Source organism: Hemibagrus wyckioides, linkage group LG09, assembly GCF_019097595.1.
Source record: "Hemibagrus wyckioides isolate EC202008001 linkage group LG09, SWU_Hwy_1.0, whole genome shotgun sequence".
NCBI classification, from domain to species: Eukaryota; Metazoa; Chordata; class Actinopteri; order Siluriformes; family Bagridae; genus Hemibagrus; species Hemibagrus wyckioides.
This window is the reverse complement of record NC_080718.1, coordinates 9,926,277-9,945,059: the sequence shown is the minus strand read 5'-3', so window position 1 is coordinate 9,945,059 and position 18,783 is coordinate 9,926,277. Positions and strand designations below refer to the sequence as shown.

The window sequence follows — 18,783 nt, the reverse complement described above, 5'->3', positions numbered from 1 at the left end:
TAAGCATTGTATGAGATTACTGGCTTGCTAACTATGTAGCCACGTTACTTGCTGGACTGTAAAATGTCTAGCCCGAAGGTGATGTCCTTCTGACTGCTGGTAGAGAAATAGAACTTTCTAGACTACCTGTTATGTCCATTTCAGCTAAGTAGAATTCACTGTAGTATTTGCATTAAGCTGTTATTAAAAAAAGAAAAAAAATTAAATTTTGTTCAGCATTGACCTTGTTTTGTATCAGCCACATCTCATGACCCCTACATGGATTATTTTAGTATGACAGTACTACCTGTCATAAGCATAAGGATTTGAGCAAGTTTGAAAAGGGCCAAATTGTGATGACTGGATCAGAGCATCTCCAAAACTGTAGCTCTTGTGAGGTCTTCCCGGTCTGCAGTGGTCAGTATCTATCAAAATTAGTCCAAGGAAGGAACAGTAGTGAACCGGTGAGAGGGTCATGAGTGGCCAAAGCACACTGATGCACGTGGGGAGAGAAGGCTGGCCTGTGTGAGTCAATCCAACAGACGAGCTACTGTTGCTCAAATTGCTAAATAAGCTGACCCATGCTGATCACTGTTCATCAGTGTTCTGATGTTCACTGCCGAAAGTGCCAACAATGGGCATGTGAACAGTAGAACTGGATTACGGAGCAATGGAAGAAAATGGCCTACCTGTCATGATTTATTCCTTATATGTAGTATATTTTTTTCATTCATAGATGTATGTAACGATTTTGAAGAGGGGAAAAGAAGCTTCAGTTGAACTGTGCACCACATGTTGCTGTAACCTTAGATACCACTGTCCATTCTGCACATCTGTAGTGTACCATCCAACATGAGTTGCATCATGTAAAAACCATGTGTTCAACCACCTAAGCCTGGCAGTGGAGCATGAAGGTAAGTATGTTTTGTTTGGTAGTATTCCATGAGTCAAATCGATTATTTCTATATTTTGTCAAAGACATTTATTTTGTACAACAGTGATAAGAAAAGTTCAAATAATAAAGCATTCAAAAGCATGCGGAAGATGATATCTTACCCCATCTTCTTGGCCCTGTACAGCAGGGGTGGGGAACTCGTTTGAGGTAGAGGGCCACACTGGCTAGAATGTTACCTTAAGCGGGCCGAGAACAAAAAATCACACTTAACTCTTCACTTAACACTTTAATTACCACATTTTTACAGTTTAATATAACAGGCATAATAGGCAGGATTAGGCACATAATACACAGCATGTAGAATAACTCTAAAAAAAGAGCAGACAATGTATAAAAGGGAAACAATGAAAATCTCACATTGTCAAAAAAATTGATCGAGTAAACGAGTCAACTTTTGAGACTCCTTATATATGTCAAAAGTACAAAAAAAAAAACTTAAAAAAACCAACAGCGTGAATATAAACATTGTTGGATGGTAGTTAAGAACAAAATCCATTCAAGAACAGAACCAAATACACCTGAGGCTTAATATGTAGAATTGCTTGACACCTGACATCTTTTGGCCTTAATCAACTTATCAATGTCTGGAGTGAGTGTCTGAGCAATTGACACTTTCATAATGTCATTTATATGAACATGTGACAGGCGAGAACGCAGTTTGGATTTATTTACATTCATAACAGAGAAAGCCTGTTCGCATATACACTATATTGCCAAAAGTATTCGCTCACCTGCCTTGACTCGCATATGAACTTAAGTGACATCCCATTCCTAATCCATAGGGTTCAATATGACGTTGGTCCACCCTTTGCAGCTATAACAGCTTCAACTCTTCTGGGAAGGCTGTCCACAAGGTTTAGGAATGTGTTTATGGGAATTTTTGACCATTCTTCCAGAAGCGCATTTGTGAGGTCACACACGGATGTTGGACGAGAAGGCCTGGCTCTCAGTCTCCGCTCTAATTCATCCCAAAGGTGTTCTATTGGGTTGAGGTCAGGACTCTGTGCAGGCCAGTCAAGTTCATCCACACCAGACTCTGTCATCCATGTCTTTATGGACCTTGCTTTGTGCACTGGTGCACAGTCATGTTGGAAGAGGAAGGGGCCAGCTCCAAACTGTTCCCACAAAGTTGGGAGCATGGAATTGTCCAAAATGTCTTGGTATGCTGAAGCATTCAGAGTTCCTTTCACTGGAACTAAGGGGCCAAACCCAGCTCCTGAAAAACAACCCCACACCATAATCCCCCCTCCACCAAACTTTACACTTGGCACAATGCAGTCAGACAAGTACCGTTCTCCTGGCAACCGCCAAACCCAGACTCGTCCATCAGATTGCCAGATGGAGAAGCGCGATTCGTCACTCCAGAGAACGCGTCTCCACTGCTCTAGAGTCCAGTGGCGGCGTGCTTTACACCACTGCATCCGACGCTTTGCATTGCACTTGGTGATGTATGGCTTGGATGCAGCTGCTCGGCCATGGAAACCCATTCCATGAAGCTCTCTGCGCACTGTTCTTGAGCTAATCTGAAAGCCACATGAAGTTTGGAGGTCTGTAGCGATTGACTCTGCAGAAAGTTGGCGACCTCTTGGCACTATGCGCCTCAGCATCCGCTGACCCCGCTCCGTCAGTTTACGTGGCCTACCACTTGGTGGCTGAGTTGCTGTCGTTTCCAAACACTTCCACGTTCTTATAATACAGCTGACAGTTGACTGTGGAATATTTAGGAGCGAGGAAATTTCACGACTGGATTTGTTGCACAGGTGGCATCCTATCACAGTTCCACGCTGGAATTCACTGAGCTCCTGAGAGCGACCCATTCTTTCACAAATGTTTGTAAAAACAGTCTGCATGCCTAGGTGCTTGATTTTATACACCTGTGGCCATGGAAGTGATTGGAACACCTGATTCTGATTATTTGGATGGGTGAGCGAATACTTTTGGCAATATAGTGTATATATACTTCCAAACATGCACAGAATTACAGAGGCAAAGGCTGCTAGTTTGGGATATTGTGGAACAGGATATTGATAAAAGGTGTGCAAGTTAACATGGGCAAATGTGTCTTTTAGCACAGAATTGCACTGTAAGTCAATCAACTCCATCTGCATCGACTGGTACGTCAGAGGGGTTACTAAAGAAAGGCGATGTAAATAGTGTGATTTTTGGCTCAAGTTCATTCAGTATTTGAAAACGCTGTTGAAATTGAGCCTTTAGTTCTGATAATTTTAGCTTGAATCGATCAATGTTGTCAACATTGGTGGTGTCTTCCAGAGAGGGGAAATGTGCGAGATTGTTCTCTGAAAGCTGCGTCTCCCAAAGGTTAAGTTTCTGCTGAAATGCGCGAACATCGTCATAATAATCCGTTAAAAGTTTGTCTCGGCCTTGCAGTTTAGTGTTGAGAATGTTCAAATGATTAGTCATATCTATCATAAAGGCAAGATCCTTAATCTATTCCAGTTCATCCAACTCACTCAGCGATTTTCCTTTATCTTTCCTGAACAGTCCAATTTCCTTTCGCAGTTCATAAAAACGCTTAAGAACTGCCCCTCTGCTTAACCAACGCACATCCGTGTGGTAGGGGAGACCGTGGCTAATATCCAGCTCACTAAGCAAGGCATCAAACTGATGGTGGTTCAGTCCTCTCGCGCGAATGAAATTCACAGTTTTAGTTACCAAACTCATGACATGGTCCATTTTTAGGGACTTGCTGCATAACACTTCTTGATGAATAAGTGAATTCCCCAGAACTCTTTACCTCCGCAAGATTTCACCTTTTCCCGTAATTTGCTCACAACCCCTGCTTTCTTTCCGCACATCGACGGAGCTCCGTCTGTTGCCACGGAAACGGCACAAGCCCAGTTTACTCCCAGTTGGTCCCAAGACTCGACCAGGCAATTGAAAATGTCATTAGCAGTAGTCGTATCAGTCATTGGAATGAGACCCACTAATTCTTCTGTGATTTTCATACACTTGTCAACTCCTCTTATAAAAACGGCAAGCTGAGCGACACTATTAACATCTGTGCTCTCGTCAACTGCAATAGAAAAACAAGTAAAAGTTTTAACCCTCTCCTTTAGTTGACTTTCCAGGTTTCGTGCCAATTCTCCAGGTAAAAATAAGTAAAAAAATAATTCAGTATATGTAGAATCACTTTAGAAAAAAAAAGAAGTAAACATGTTCATCAGTCTCTCACATCATTTTGAAGAAATTTTGGCCTACTATTCTTTACAATATTGCTTTATTTAATTTCACAGCTCTTGTAAGATTTACAGCATCTCAATGATGTTGAGGCTAAGCTGGTGTCTAAGCTTTAAATTGCCCAAACTAATACCTTGTTTTTTTTTTTCCTTTTTTAGCTTTTCGGATGTCAGTTTGCTACTAGTGTGCTTGGTATCGTTGTGCTGTTGCATGTCCTAATTTCAGACCAGCTTAAACTGCTGCACCAATGACCTTGATGATGTCTCAAATGTTTTTTTCTATAAATTGAAGTTCATCATTGTCTCAGTGATTGCAATTTTCGCAGGTCCTTTGGCTGCAAAACAGGCCAAACATCACAAATAAGCCATATTTGTTCAACATTTTTTCTGATTAAGCTGTCATGAATATAAACATCTTGTAAGACCTGTAGGTCACATGATGTAGGTCTCAGTTTTTCTTAATATGAGCATTAAATGAATTTAATGCTCCAGAACACCAAATCGCCAAAAGATCTGCTTTTATAGAGGTAGTCACACTTCTTGACAATTCTTGTGCCTGGCTGCTAATTATCTTTTAATGATTGTGGAAGTAAGAAGGCTGTACTTATTTTCCCGGGCTGTTTTCTGAATGCCGGTTTACTTTTTTATGTGGCTAGGAAAAAAACCTTGGTCCTAGCTCTGTGTTGTTTTTTTCGTATTTTGATCTTTATGTTGTATGTTTATGTAGCAACAGGTCCTGGAGAAACATTGTTTCATTTCACTATGTACTGCGTCAGCTATATATGGTTGAAATGACAATAAAGCTTCTTGAATTCAATTGAAATAAATTGAATTTTGGGGAAAACATGACTACATATTGAAATCTGTTGAATTCTGAGGTTATTTGTTTGTTTACAGAAGTTGGTGAGGACCCCAATTTTTATTTAGGCTCTGATAAATAAAAACATAACATAAACATAAGCAAACTGCCCTTGTTTTAATTTCTACCAGCTACTTTTATATTTTGTCTTGTGTTTATTTAAGCTCACTATATTTGGGATACTTTTTGGCAAATCCTTTATTCCCTTATTCAAGCATGCAATGCTACTCAGAATCTATTCAAGTAAATATGTAACTTTATGTATTTATTCACTCATAGATGCACATAACAGTTTTAAAGAGTGGACAGGAATCTCAACTTGGACAGTGGACCACATTTTGTAGTAACCTTAGATACCCTGTCCATTCCACATATGGGAGGTGTACAGTCAAAATGAGTTACCTAATGTAAAAAAAAACAAAACATGTATTCAAACACCTAAGCCTGGCAGTTGACCATGAAGGTAACTATGTCAGGTTATATTAGATGAATCATATTGGTTATTTCCATATTTTATTTCCATTACAGACATTTATTTGTTACTTTGACTTTTTCATAGTGAAATGGTTGTGTCTCTTGTGAGGAGGCCTTTATGTTGGCCTCAGGCTGGTGCTTTGGTGAGGCGGCTGCCAAGTTGGACTCTGGCTGTTGCTCTGGAGTGGAGACCACACTGTTGGCATCATAGTAGGTAATAAAGAGGTTGCCACTGTGGTGGAAATCCAATTATAAAATAAATAAACATGAGGAGTGACAACTGGATTAAGAATAAAAAAGCTTTTTAAAAGTGATTTCTGCTGCAGCAGGTCTCCACGAGCTATAAAGTTTGAGAAGCCCCATTGAAAAGACACACAATATTTTATATTACTGCCAAAACAGTAGTTTCATACATGAAAGTAACTATCTCTTCTGATTAGCTCACAAAAGTCTCCTTGCTCAAACACAATTTCCAAAAGTCAGTAGAACATGTTTAAAACCTTTCACACAAATTCGCCTTATCTTGCGATTAGAACAAATTCCTGTTTCTTTCCTTCGGCAGTTACAATTATCTGCTCTCTCCCCTTGGTCATGTACACAGAGTTCTTTTTCTCTAAAATAACACACACACACACACACACACTCAAAAAGTTAAACTTAAAATTTCCCACTACACCCCTACCAAAAAGAGGTAGGAGTAAATGTTAAGGTCAATCCTGGGCCCTAAGCACACAAATTTAGCTTCCTGTGGCGACAAGGAGCTCTGCACAGTGATGGGCTTTGCCTGTGTGCAGAGACAATAGTAACCCCATCCACTGTCCCTTTTTGGGCTTGGGGTCTGACAGGCTATCAAATTAGAACTCGCACTGGTGTTGGAATTCTCAGAGCAGCTCTGTGTCACTGTCAAAGGGGGCCGATGTCTTTGAAGGAAGTGCACTGTGTTAAGTGCCAGCATAGTTATACTGCCAAGATGCCACTCTTGGACTCCTATTGTGTCTATGTTAGGGCAAAGTATTCTGTCAGATAAAGGAAGTACTGCAAGGATGCAAGTGCAGATTAGGCAGTTTAATAAAACTTGAAAATAGCTCTAAAAAGTCAATCAAAGTCAACATATATGCAAGGTTCAGGCATCTGGAAACAGAGGTACAAGGTTAGGCAAAACACAAAGCTGGGGAACAATAGTCTGTTTCGGGTGGGGAAGAAAGGTAAAAATGGGGAAGAAGGGGAAGGAGAGAAAAAGAGGAAAAAAGAGAAGAAAAGAGTAGGAAGAAAGCAAATGAGAGACAGAGTGTGATTTATATGTGCCTGATTTGTAAATTTTTTTTTTTTTTTAAACATGCTTTTTTTTTTTACACAAAAATCACAAAAAAGTCCCCCTCCCATCAAGACTGATGCGGTTCGAATTCCACCACAGACAAGGATTAAATATTGCATTTTAGTCTATAAAAACATTCCTGCTGTCAAAATTATATGCAAAATATGGCTTCTCTATATGCATTTACTGCTAGAAATATTGTCTTTTCTTTTAAACAAAATGAGTTTTACTGTGTTCATGTAATTGTAATTTTATTCTGTTTTGTTCTTTGTCCTTTGAATTATTAGAACTATTAGACTTTATTAGACTCATGATTGGTCCATTACTTATTTACTAAGTCCATTACTTATGGTCCATTACTTATTTACTAAGTCCATTACTTATGGTCCATTACTTATTTACTAAGTAGATAAGTATGTACTAAGGTGCTTCAGTATGCAAAAATCATGGAATAATAAAATGTTATCCTGATTACTGAAAATTGTGAAGTACTTTTGAAATGAGTGGCCAGTCACTGGTGTATAAAACAATAGAATTCTATTTAAAAAATAAAATTTAAAAAAGATACAGCACAAAATACGTACCATAACAATATACACTATATTGCCAAAAGTATTCGCTCACCTGCCTTGACTCGCATATGAACTTAAGTGACATCCCATTCCTAATCCATAGGGTTCAATATGACGTCGGTCCACCCTTTGCAGCTATAACAGCTTCAACTCTTCTGGGAAGGCTGTCCACAAGGTTTAGGAGTGTGTTTATGGGAATTTTTGACCATTCTTCCAGAAGCGCATTTGTGAGGTCACACACTGATGTTGGACGAGAAGGCCTGGCTCTCAGTCTCCGCTCTAATTCATCCCAAAGGTGTTCTATCGGGTTGAGGTCAGGACTCTGTGCAGGCCAGTCAAGTTCATCCACACCAGACTCTGTCATCCATGTCTTTATGGACCTTGCTTTGTGCACTGGTGCACAGTCATGTTGGAAGAGGAAGGGGCCAGCTCCAAACTGTTCCCACAAAGTTGGGAGCATGGAATTGTCCAAAATGTCTTGGTATGCTGAAGCATTCAGAGTTCCTTTCACTGGAACTAAGGGGCCAAGCCCAGCTCCTGAAAAACAACCCCACACCATAATCCCCCCGCCAACAAACTTTACATTTGGCACAATGCAGTCAGACAAGTACCGTTCTCCTGGCAACCGCCAAACCCAGACTCGTCCATCAGATTGCCAGATGGAGAAGCGCGATTCGTCACTCCAGAGAACGCGTCTCCACTGCTCTAGAGTCCAGTGGCAGCGTGCTTTACACCACTGCATCCGAGGCTTTGCATTGCACTTGGTGATGTATGGCTTGGATGCAGCTGCTCGGCCATGGAAACCCATTCCATGAAGCTCTCTGCGCACTGTTCTTGAGCTAATCTGAAAGCCACATAAAGTTTGGAGGTCTGTAGCGATTGACTCTGCAGAAAGTTGGCGACCTCTTCGCACTATGCGCCTCAGCATCCGCTGACCCCGCTCCGTCAGTTTACGTGGCCTACCACTTCGTGGCTGAGTTGCTGTCGTTCCCAAACACTCCCACGTTCTTGTAATACAGCTGACAGTTGACTGTGGAATATTTAGGAGCGAGGAAATTTCACGACTGGATTTGTTGCACAGGTGGCATCCTATCACAGTTCCACGCTGGAATTCACTGAGCTCCTGAGAGCGACCCATTCTTTCACAAATGTTTGTAAAAACAGTCTGCATGCCTAGGTGCTTGATTTTATACACCTGTGGCCATGGAAGTGATTGGAACACCTGATTCTGATTATTTGGATGGGTGAGCGAATACTTTTGGCAATATAGTGTATATAAGATGAACTATAATAACATAGTAACAAAGTATATAAATCTATGAATAAGAAGATATTTGCAAGAACAAAGAACTAAATAAATACACCAGATCAACTCAACTCAACTCAGCTTTCAACTTTGTCATTCATTTTTACGTCACAAGTACGCATATGAACGAAATTACGTTTGCATTTTGTTCATATGTGTACTTGTGACAAAAATTAATGACAATAAAGTACAATAACAATAAATACAAGTGATTTATAAAACAGCATTATATTAAAGCACACAACTGTAAACAAAACAGAAAAATATTATTTCAGTATAAAATAGTTACATACATGTAAAATATCTACGTTTTCTTTGTCTTTTGTGGGAAATTTCTGAAACTTATACTTGTCTTATACCTAATCATTAAGTGCGTTTGATTTTAATCAGTAAGGGAAGGTTAATGCTAATTCTAATTCTAATTTTAATAATTTTGAAAACTTTCTTTTAATCCTTAAGATAGATCCGAGTCAGGTTTAATCATTAAGACATGAACAAAGAGACTAGATAAATCGTTTAATCATAGATAATGATTAAGGATAAATTGGTTATCAATCATTGACTGATCATTAGATTCATTCAGTTATGTTTAATCATATGATGATTTTCATTTTGGTAATCAGTACTTACTCTCATTGTTAATCACTGACATGTTGCCTACCTAATTAGCGTCTCTAATTTATTGATTCTTTGATAATAATCATAATTATTTGATTACTTGGTCATCTAATAATTCTTTCACTATTAAGCACCTGTCATAATCATTAGTCAACAGGTAAGCTTAAGTTAAATAGATAAAATTAGCACAAACGTAGACATAGAAGTTATAGATATTTTATAAAAAAAAGTATAAAATCATAAAAATAGAGATGAGCAAAACTGGCTGAATCATCATTAGTGGGTTATTATTCTCGAACTTTCTGGCTTTGGCGTAAACATCACAAGGGCATAGGCTAGCACATCGTACCATATCATGGTGTTGGCTCCACTGAGACCGAAAAAACATGTTGACGAAGTTCAGAATCCTTGGGCTTAAGGGTGAGAACACCATAACAGTCTTATTTGACCCAATTCTGACTTGAGTGTTTATTTTAGAAAAACTAAAGTTAAAAATACCCTTGTATAATGTACAGGTGTTATATCACATCTTATCATTTTATGCAAATAAAAAGTAGCTTACCGTAGCAAGTGGAAAGTTGGTAAAACTCCTTATGGCATAAGTAAGAACAAAACAATAGGCACCGAGACGGGAGGGGGTTTGGAGAAGATGTTATTGAAGCACCAGCAAAATATTATTGCAGTGGCGGATGTTAATGTAAACATAGGGACATAACACCAGCGGATGTTAATGTAAACATAGGGACACCAGATACAATGGTGTTCATATGTACGACCGCCAGACACTACTGGATTATGGGAGTCATGCACCAGACAACGTGCACTATGACCTACAGGAAAAGCTTTGTGATCTCGGCCTGCTACAGAGACCAGGCCTCAAGCCCTCGGCATCGCCTGATGCCGATGGCCGGGAGAAGAGTCGATGGAAGCGGTGTGCGAGAAAGCGGAAGGGCGGAAATAGGGTGGGTCTTTGGTTTTACAGAGACGTGGCTCAGCGACAGAGTTCCGGACGCCGCCATTCAGCTAGCCGGGCTAACCGTGTTTCGTGCCGACAGGAATGCAGCTCTGTGCGGTAAGACTCGCAGTGGTGGTGTGTGTGTTTACATCAACACAGAATGGTGTAAGGACTCTGTGCTTGTCTCTAATTACTGTTCATCGCTAGTGGAGTTTGTGACTGTTAGATGCAGACCTTTTTATTTTCCCCGAGAATTCACCACCACTTTTATTATCGGAGTGTACATTCCACCCAGCGCTAATGCTAAGAAGCTCTGTGTGAGCTGTACGGAGCTATTAGCGAGCTGCAGAATGCTCACCCCGACGGACTGTTTATCATTGCTGGAGATTTCAATCATGCAAATCTCAAAACAGTGCTCCCTAAGTTCCGTTAACATGTGGACTTTGCTACGAAAGGGACGAACACGCTGGATCTTGTTTACACAAACATTCCCGGCGCGTATCGTGCGGAGCCCCGCCCCCACCTCGGCTACTCAGACCACATCTCTGTTATGTTGATTCCAGCATACAGAGCACTCATCAGACACTCTAAACCGGTTCTGAAACAGGTTAAAACCTGGCCAGCAGAAGCCATCTCTGCTCTTCAGGACTGTTTTGAGTGCACTGACTGGGACATGTTTAGGGAGGCTGCAACCAACGGCGACTCTATTGACTTGGAGGACTACATGGCATCAGTGACCGGCTACATTGGGACGTGCATCGATGACGTGACCATCTCCAAGTCCATCACCATATGCTCCAACCAGAAGCCGTGGATGACCCAAAGGTGTGTGCGCTGCTAAGATCCAGAGATCCATCTACGCTCAGTTTGAGGCACATAATGACTTGACAGCGAGGAAGACCATCCCTTCTTCAGAGGACCAGGTGCTCTGTCTCACCACGGCTGATGTGAGGAAAACTCTAAGCAGAGTTAACCCATGAAAAGCTGCTGGACCAGACAACATTCCTGGCAGAGTGCTCAGGGAATGTGCAGAACAACTAGCGGATGTCTTCACAGACATGTTCAACATCTCCCTGAGCAGTGCCGTTGTCCCAACGTGCCTAAAGTCAACCACCATCATCCCCGTGCCGAAGAAGTCTCCAGTGTCCTGTCTCAATGACTACCGTCCCGTTGCACTCAAACCCATCATCATGAAGTGCTTCAAGAGGCTCATCATGAGGCACATTAAGAACCTGCTGCCACCTTCACTTGACCCCATGCAGTTTGCATATCATCCAAATTGCTCCACAGACGATGCCATCAGCACAACCCTCCATCTGGCCCTCACACACCTGGACAATAAAGACACTTACCTACAAATGCTGCCTTCAGTTCATATTGACTTCAGTTCAGCATTCAATACGATCATTCCTCAGCACCTGATCGAGAAGCTGAGTCTGCTAGGCATCAACACCTCCCTCTGCAATTGGATCCTGGATTTCCTGACTGGGAGACCTCAGTCAGTCCGGATCGGGAACAGCATCTCCAGCACCACCACACTGAACACTGGAGCTCCTCAGGGCTGTGTGCTCAGTCCACTGCTGTTCACTCTGCTGACTCATGACTATGCAGCAATGCACGGCTCTAATCATATCATCAAGTTCACCGATGACACGACCATGGTGGATCTCATCAGCAAGAACGATGAGTCAACATATAGAGAGGAGTTGCAACAACTAGCAGCCTGGTGTAAAGTCAATACCCTGTCTCTGAATGTCAACAAGACTAAAGAGATGGTTGCTGACTTCAGGAGAGCAAGGAGTGACCATTCTCCACTGAACATCAATGGGTCCATCGTGGAGATCGTGAAGAGCACCAAATTCCTTGGTGTTCACCTGGCGGAGGACTCTTCACCCTTCTGCCATCCGGAAAGAGGTACCGAAGCATTTGGACCCGCACAACCAGACTGTTAAACAGTTTCTTCCCTCAGGCAATCAGGTATCTCAACAGAGAACTGAGCTGAACTGAACATACGTACACACACATACACACACACACGTACAATGTATGTTGTGCAATCTGATCTCAAAGGAGAACTGAACTGTGCCAGCAATTCGGCAGCTGGAGTTTGTGGCACACCTCTGGGCTCTTAAAAGGCAGCCGAGCCAGCCAAGAGTCGATCCTAAAATCTTCTGATCTGTGGTCAGACACGTTAACCATTGCGACACTGGCCCAGGGTCCTACCTGCTTATGCTTTCCAAGTGATAAACGGCCAGAGGTAAACAGCCATGCCTAGCGTTCAACGGTGATGTGGAAAAGTCAATGCCGTGACCCGGATTCGAACCGGGGTTGCTGCGGCCAAAGGGTTCCTGGCCGTTATTAACTGAGCGATTTGGTGAATTCCTCACCAGTTCAGCGGGCAACCCCATAAAGTCACGTTCCCATACCGGGAGTTGAACCCGGGCCGCCTGGGTGAAAACCAGGAATCCTGACCGCTAGACCATATGGGACACCTGCTGGCTGCGAAGGCCACCTCGGAAGAGGGGCATCAGCGGGGGTGAGAAACGGGGAGGGTTCCCCGGGAGAGTTGAGATCGGCGTTTTACTCGACCGCCAAGCAGTTTGAGCTCCAGCGCGGTATCATCCAGAGCTTTGCATGGGAACCTTGCATTGCAGAGCACAAAATCAGCCAGCGCTGACCGAGCATTCAGCTACTCAAGCTGTCACGCCAGCGGAAGATCAGCCGCTAGACAGAGCGTGGGCTGGTGTTCCTGGTGCAGAAAGCCAGCGTACCTCCCAGTACAGGACTCTCAGGGATTGTGGGAGGTGTTACTCTGCCAGCAATTGGGCAGCTGGAGTTTGTGGCACACCTCTGGGCTCTTAAAAGGCACCTGAGCCAGCCAGGAGTCAAACCTAGAATCTTCTGATCCGTAGTCAGACGCATGATCCATTGCGCCACTGGCCTACAGGAGCCTTAGGGGGAGCAGGGTCCTACCTGGTTATGCTTTCCAAGCGACAAACAGCCAGAGGTAAACAGCCATGCCTAGTGTTCAACGGTGATGTGGAAAAGTCAATGCCGTGACCCGGATTCGAACCGGGGTTGCTGCGGCCACAACGCAGAGTACTAACCACTATACGATCACGGCACCCCACACACCTGGGCCGGTAAGTAAAAGGAGCTGCTACATGTTGTGATATGCGTTCTGGCGCCCCTCTGGCCTGGTGCAGTAGCTTTTGATTTAGACATGATTGGAATAGTTGTAGTCTTTTTTGGCGCTATATCAAGAGACGATCTGATTCATACCCAAATGATACCTTCTGGGCTTTTTAAATTTAAAAAAATTAATTAAAAAATTAAAAAATCCTGCAACCCGGATACACTACATGATTGGTTCTATTGACACTGGGACTGACACTCACCAACACGGAGAGAGAGAAAAGGCAAAGAGAGTTCACCTCAGTTCCTCAAGTAGCTTAAGTATTGACATTGGAACTGACACTCACAGACACCGAGAGAGAAAATAAGCCAAAAGAGAGTCCTCCTCAGTTCATCAAGAAGCTTAAGTACGATTTAAGTTGAAGAGTTCAATGGTATTGTAGCTTTGGTTATATACTGTTTTGCGTGATGAATCGAAATGAACGCAACACCAGCACGCCGCTGGCTGAAATCAGTGACCGTTTTGGGATTCCGAAAATGCAGCCGCTATACGTAGCGCTATGCGTTCTGGCGCCCCTCTGGCTTTTGCTTTAGACATGATCGGAATGGCTATAGTCTTTGTTAGCGCTATATCGCGAGACGATCTGATTCATGCCCAAATTATGATCACAGCACTCACAGCTGAAACCAAAGTGTTCTGCATTCTCAGTCACACACTGAGAGCAATAACAAGGAGATAGAGTAAGCGTTAGACAAATCAAGTTAATCCAGAAATAAAATATCCAAACACTACTCCAATATCGCCTACAAATAAATAAGTGATGACAAATCATTTAGTGTTTTTCTAACAGTTACCATGGTGTGCTCATGTCAGGCCTTTACACACTCTGGAGTCTCCTGCTGGGCTGGCCACAAGACATGTACTTTAAGAACCAATCAACACATAGAATGCACTCAAAACACTATAGTTGTTAATGTACTGTAGTACATTTAGTAAAGTAGTTAGAATTGTCACATAGGACTGGAAGTGAGTAAAACTGTAGCATTTAGGCTTACCAACGCTGGGAGAGTTCACCTCGGTTCATCAAGAAGCTTAAGTACAATTTAAGATGAAGAGGTCAGTGGTACTGTGGCTTTGGTTATGTAACGTTTTGTGAAGTGAATCAAAATGAACACTAACACACTGCAATCAGGGATCATTTTCAGATTCTGTTTGAGGAAGAGTTCAAAGGGTTCCCAGCTGTTATTAACTGAGTGATTTGGTGAACTCCTCGCCAGTTCGGCAGGCAACCCCATTAAGCCACGTTCCCATACCGGGAGTCGAACCCGGGCCGCCTGGGTGAAAACCAGGAATCCTGACCGCTAGACCATATGGGACACCATGAGGAATGGGGAGGGTTCCCTGGGAGAGTTGAGATCGGCGTTTTACTCGACCGCCAAGCAGTTTGAGCTCCGGCGTGGTATCATCCAGAGCTTTGCATGGGAACCTTGCATTGCAGAGCACAAAATCAGCCAGCGCTGACCGAGCATTCAGCTACTCGAGCTGTCACGCCAGTGGAAGATCAGCCGCTAGACAGAGCGTGGGCTGGTGTTCCTGGTGCTCCTGGTGCAGAAAGCCAGCGTACCTCCCCGTACAGGACTCTCGGCATTTCAGGGATTGTGTTACTCTGCCAGCAATTGGGCAGCTGGAGTTTGTGGCACACCTCTGGGCTCTTAAAAGGCAGCCAAGCCAGCTAGGAGTCAAACCAAGAATCTTCTGAGCCCTAGTCAGGCACATTAGCCATTGTGCCACTGGCCCACAGGAGCTGAAAGGGGAGCGGGGTCCTACCTGCTTATGCTTTTCAAGCGACAAATGCCCAGAGGTCAACAGCCATGCCTAGTGTTTCTAGCCTTTGTAACGTTTTACTCTTGCATTCAATGTTCATTCCTGCACTCTGCCCAGTGTTTCCAGATGAACTTTTAGAGCCACTTTACTCTTTGATTCGCGAAATATTCATTTTGAAAAAAGTTTATTTCTAAGAAAGTTAATTTCTCTAGTAAGATTTTCAAATTTACAGTAACATCTTCACATCTGTCTCTCTTTTCTGTTTGTTTTAATTTACAACAAGACTAGATTAGGCGTCTTCTCAGTACCTATGGAGAGTATCAGTATAGTCTAGTCAACAAGAAAACTGTCTATCTACAAAATCAGCTTTATTTGTTGTCTATTATCCTTTTATATTTTCACATTTGTGAGATTTAAATTTGATCCATAATCTAACTATAAAAAATTATATAAATTTGCTTCCACTCCAACTGCTGAACCATATGCATAGGCTTTTTACAATTACAGTAGTCTAGTATGTGAAATAAATTAATTCTTTTTGTCTAATTTGTACTGAATTATCTTCAATATCTGTCTATGTTGTCAGTTCTGAGTAATCATTAATTCACACCCTTTTAAACATTTCCAAATTTAATAACTTAGAGGTGTGGTCAAAAATCAGGTTATCAAATTAAACCAAGTGGTTATATCACTTAAAAGTAAAGAAATGTTAACATTTGTTTCCCCATAAAATATGTAATTTGGATTGAGTCACACCAGTTCAGTCATGAGGAATGAGCTAAAATTACAGTAAAGTATAAGAAGCTTGTGGAAAGCGACACCAAGTGTCTGATTCAAGAAAAGTGAAGGGATATGCAGTAATAGATGCATAAAACACGTCAGTCCTATGGTTAAATGATAAACTGATGGTTACATGATGGATGGATGATATTTATGTGTATTAAATTGAGTTTTTAATAAACTTAATAAGCAGAGGAAAAGGTAGACTGGGAAATAAAGATGTTACCTACTACTTACTATGCAATGAGTTTTACTTACTATACTGTGTACATATCATTTTATAGACTTATGTTTGTTTGTTTTTAAATCAAACTCATACCTAAGCTTTTATGAAGTTCACAGTGGAAAAAAAACAGTTAGAAAACTGAATAAGGGGTATGTAGGTTTATTTTTATTTATTTATTTATTTATTTATTTTTTAGAATTTATTATACGTGTTATGTTCAGTAGTAGGCTAATTAAGCAATTACAGCCTCTGTTAAAGTCTATATTTTTCAGGCCCACTTATTCCACTGCTTTTTACAATTTTTCATAAAAACACAAAATGTGCTGCTCAGATTATCCATCATTGCATCATTTACGCTGTAAGATCTATCATGCAGCCATTATATCCTTTCACTTATTCCTCTTGCTAATTATTGCCTTTAAAACTGACAATTAACCTGAGCCATACTGAGTAGAATGACCAGACCTTTTGGTGATTTCCCAACCGAACTAATGTTATGCCTCATATACATATATGCATTAGAAATAGAGTAACATGTTTGACATCACTCGGTAATTGCCTTGCTTTTGAAAAAAAAAACATTTTTAAATTAATTACATTGATCAAAAATACTGTAATGATAATGCTGTAAATGACTATTATTGTTGAATTTCTAATGCAATATCTGCATAGGCATGCAAAGGCCCATTTTCAGCAACCAGCAGCTCCTGTGCGCCAGTGCCACATCGAGTCAGCTAAATCATGTGAAAAGTTTATTCACCATTTAAAAAAAACTTTGAGCAATTATTATAGCTTAAAATCATTGTGCTCTTTAACGAAGCAATACAATTGCCCTTCTTTGGGCCATCTGTGAACCTGTAGCATCAGCATTTGTGGCTTTGATTACAGTCTCAAAATGACCAGAAGCAAAGTGTTTTATTCAGAAACTCATCTGTCTGTTGTGTTGTAACCAATCCAGCAGCCAATAGGTATCTGGGTGGTGGGAGGAAACCAGAGAACCAGGGAGTAAATGCAGTTTAACATAAATAGTATCCTGAGCTCAGGATTGAAACAGGGAACCATACATGAAACACATGATCCATAAACATGTTACATATGTTAAATCCATTTGGAAAAAGATGTAGAGATTAGGATTTTCAATTCATTTCTGTTTTTAATTTCTGTAAGGGCTGAATTAAATCTTCTGTATAAACCTGCTCCATGAAGACTCAATATATACAATTCATTCTAGTTTTAATATGAAGCCTATCTTGTTGAAGCTATCAACAAGATTATTAAATTTGTCAACAAGAGGTTATTGGTGAAGTTATCAACAAGACTGGTGTGATGTTCTTAAAAAGTGAGCTTTGTGAATGTATATTAATAGTACAGGGTGTCCCAAAAGTCTCCATACAGTACATAGGGAAAATGAACCCTTTTCCTAAAACAAAATGTAACTTTATTTACAAAATATCTTCTACATGACAGCAATTTCTTTGTTAACCCCTATGGAGTTGTTTCTCCCACTCATGATGAACTTGTGTTAACACATCTGGTAATGCAATAATGCAAGCAATTGCATGTCAATGGCAACCTTGTGACAGCTTCCGAATCCTTCCATGAGAATGCTTTCAATTGTAAAAGCTATATGAAAGAAATATATAATATAAACTAATTATGAAATATCTTGGAAGACATTTTACTAAAACATGTTACCATTCCCTGTATGGTGACATTTCAGATACCCCATAAAAAAGTGCACTGTGTTCATATGATTTTTTTTTTTTTTGACATCCAAATTCCTACCCAATCAGTGTGATGAAGCAGTGTGATGTTCTGAGCAATGTTTTGCTGGGAAACCTTGGGTCCTGGCATTAATACCGAAGTTACTTTGAAATGCACCACTTACCTAAACATAGCTGAAGACCAGTTACACCCATTAAGGTCAATGGTATTCCCTAATTGCAGTGGCCTGTTTCACCAGTATACGGTCCCCTGCCACACTGTAAAAATTGTTCAGGTAGATGGTTTGAGGAACATAATAATGGCTTCAAGGTTCTGACTTGGCCTCCACATTCCCCAGCTCTCTATCTGATCAAGAATGTGTGGGATGTGCTGGGCAAACAGGCTCAATCCATGGATGCCCCACCTCACAACTTACAGGACTGCTACTAACCTATTGGTGCCAGATACCACAGCACACTTTCAGAGGTCTCATGGACTCCAGCCCTTGACTCATCAGAGCTGTTTTGGAGGTACATGGGGGACCTACATAATATTAGGCAGGTGGTTTTACTGCTATAGCTGATCAGTGTATGCATGATAGATGTGTAGTATAAAGTATGTTTTATTACAAATTTATAACCACATCAAAAAAATAGATAAAACACATGTAACTACCTGCTTATTGTACCACATTTACATAAGGTGAAAAGTTGAAAGGATCACCAAAAAATAAAATAAAATCAAGTCATCATCATAGTTATAACAATAATAAGATGGAATGAGGAGGAAGTGGGGATGTTTGGGGGATGTTTTTGGCAGCAGGAGTTGGGCCTCTTCTACAGCCACAAGACAGGGTGAATGCAAATGTTTATCAGAACATGCA

The 18,783-nt window shown here is 41.3% G+C and overlaps 3 non-coding genes across 3 annotated transcripts; all 3 read right to left on the bottom strand.

Moving 5' to 3' along the window:
• Positions 1–12,647: 12,647 nt before the first annotated feature.
• trnae-uuc (transfer RNA glutamic acid (anticodon UUC)) lies at positions 12,648–12,719 on the bottom strand. The gene has a single exon. It is a non-coding gene; the product is annotated as a tRNA-Glu (tRNA).
• Positions 12,720–13,282: 563 nt separating this feature from the next.
• On the bottom strand, positions 13,283–13,354 carry trnah-gug (transfer RNA histidin (anticodon GUG)). Its single transcript has one exon. It is a non-coding gene; the product is annotated as a tRNA-His (tRNA).
• Positions 13,355–14,670: 1,316 nt separating this feature from the next.
• On the bottom strand, positions 14,671–14,742 carry trnae-uuc (transfer RNA glutamic acid (anticodon UUC)). The gene has a single exon. It is a non-coding gene; the product is annotated as a tRNA-Glu (tRNA).
• Between the last annotated feature and the right edge of the window lie 4,041 nt (positions 14,743–18,783).